Raw genomic sequence first — 2,614 nt, 5'->3', positions numbered from 1 at the left:
CCTGGCCAACACAGTGAAACCCTGCCTCTACTAATAATACAAAAATTAGCTGGGTGTGGTGGCACACGCCTGTAATCCCAGCTACTCAGGAGGCTGAGGCAGAAGAATCACTTGAATCCAGGAGGTAGGAGGCAGAGGCTGCAGTAAGTTGAGATCACACCATTGTACTCCAGCCTGGGCGACAAGTGCGAAACTCTATCTCAAAAAAAAAACAAAAAACAAAAAAAAAACCGTTTTACTGAAACACGGTGCGGTCCATTTGTAGTACACTAGCTGTGGCTGCTTTTGCACTATAATGGCAGAGTTGTGTAGTTTCATTGGAGACTCTATGCCCTGCCAGCCTGAAATGTTTACTGTCTGGCACTTTACATAAGACGTTGGTTGACGACTGGTCTAATTAGAAAGGTTAAATAAGAATTATTTTTCGGGTTAGACGGGTAACACGCCAATGTCGTAACAAGGTTCACAGGGTGGCATATCTCACACATGCATGTAAACACCCAATGGTCATGCTCATGAACTACAAAAGGATCATTAAATAAGAATTTTGGCTAGGTGCAGTGGCTCATGCCTGTAATTCCAGGACTTTGGGAGGGCGAGGTGGGTGGATCACTGGAGGTCAGGAGTTTGAGACCAGCCTGGCCAACATGATGAAATTCCGTCTCTATTAAAAATACGAAAATTAGCCAGGCATAGTGGCACACGCCTGTAATCCCAGCTACTCAGAAGGTATAGGCGGGAGAATCACTTGAACCCGGGAGGCAGAGGTTGCAGAGTCAAGATTGCACCACGGGACCTGGGTGACAGAGCGAGACTCTGTCTCAAAAAAAGGTCAGAATTTTGTTTAAAGTAGGTTAGATTAAACATTCTGAAAGCTGAATTCATGGGTTCACATGCTTGGTGTGACAAAAACAAAAAATACCCCAAAAATCAGAAAGCTGAATTCATGTATTTCACTATCATGGATATTGATGGATTGTCCATCTCTTTGGTGGGGCATCTCTTACCCAGTAGATTAGTGGGCTGACATTTTAATCCACAGTCATGAAATTATAAAGCTGGTCAGTTTATTTATTTTGAATATCTTGATAGCTGGGATAAGAGAGTGGTATATCCATTTCTTATTCAAAGATCAAACTTTAAATATCCTAACTCCTTCATTGTGAACATAGACCAAATCATCATGTCAGGGGCAACTTTCCTGTTAGCATTCAGGGTGCATCATTTCCTTCCTACTTGCCTCTTCTGAATGTATTCACAGACACTAAAAAGAAAGAGTCACTCTCTTTTCTTTGATAGAAATAAACTTGTTTGGCCAAGTGCAGTGCTATTGCTTGTTATCCCAGCACTTTGGGAGGCCAAGGCAGGAGGATCACCGAGCCCAGGAGGTCAAGACCAACCTGGGCAACATAGTGAGAACCCATCTCTACAAAAAGATACAAAATCAGCCAGGCATGGTGGCGCATGATTGCAGTCTCAGCTACTCAGGAGGCTGAGGTGGGAGGATCACTTGAGCCTGGGAGGTCAAGATTATGGTGAGCCACGATCGTGCCACTGCACTCTAGTCTAGGTGACACAGCAAGATTCTATATCCAAAATAAAAAAAAAAAAAACAGAGGGAAAAATTAGCGTGTTTGTAAGAGTAAATGTATTTAGTGAGAATGAGGAGAAAAATCAATAAATAGGCTTCTTCCCCCCCAATACTACCTTCTAACCAAAATGGCTTTGTAGTAGTTTTGTGGTCTTTGTATGAAGTTAGAACTTTTAGTATGTTGGACTGAGGGAAAATATTTACTGATCAAGTCACTTTTTCCACATCACTTTAAATAGCACCTTCTTAATTTCAAAAAAAAATAAGATTGAACACCAGAAACCACTATTAAAAACTAGTAATATTTAACCTAGTTTCGAATTTTCAAAAATTGAAATTAAGAGTCTTGGATTATAATTCCACTTTTGCCACTTACTTTGTGAGCTGAAACAAGACACACACATTTCCATGGCCTCAATTTCGCCATATGTCAAAATGATTATAACAATAGTTTCCCCACCTAATTCATAGAACTGCTGTTTCGATAAAATGAGGTAATGTTCGTGAATTTGTGAAAGCACTCCAGAAGTGAAAGGTGTTATTATTATCTGATTATGGTCTTAATGTCTTCCTAAATTGTCTACGGTATTAAAAATGTTAGGGTCATAAACATCTAAAATAATGTTCCACAGTAGACTGTGAAATTCTCCTTGTGAATTTCATAGTTTAGATTTTATTTTGATGTAATAAATAAGCATAATTAACTTTTATTGTGTACATTATTTGTGAGAATGTTTTAACGCCTTAAGTATAGCCATATATCTCTGCATTACACAAGGATTACCAAAGTGAAAAATGCTGTCTTTAAAAATGGCATGATTTCATTTGGAGATCTGAGTTTGCTTTTATGGCTGAGATTAATAAAATGTTGCTGTTTAAAATGAAACTATTTTCTTTCTAGCACTTCATATTTTCGCTTGGTTAAAGAAACAGCAGTAGCATGATTAGATGTCAGTAATTAAATATCTCTGTAGAACAGTATCTTAATAGGATATATTTAGAACACAGCCATACCAAAAACAT

The 2,614-nt window shown here is 38.6% G+C and overlaps 1 non-coding gene across 1 annotated transcript; it reads right to left on the bottom strand.

The window, feature by feature from the left end:
- Positions 1-427: 427 nt before the first annotated feature.
- On the bottom strand, positions 428-532 carry LOC112632297. Its single transcript, XR_003121354.1, has one exon. It is a non-coding gene; the product is annotated as a small nucleolar RNA U13 (small nucleolar RNA).
- Positions 533-2,614: the final 2,082 nt, after the last annotated feature.

Source organism: Theropithecus gelada, chromosome 9, assembly GCF_003255815.1.
Source record: "Theropithecus gelada isolate Dixy chromosome 9, Tgel_1.0, whole genome shotgun sequence".
Taxonomy (NCBI): domain Eukaryota; kingdom Metazoa; phylum Chordata; class Mammalia; order Primates; family Cercopithecidae; genus Theropithecus; species Theropithecus gelada.
This window is presented reverse-complemented; position numbering and strand designations above follow the sequence as displayed.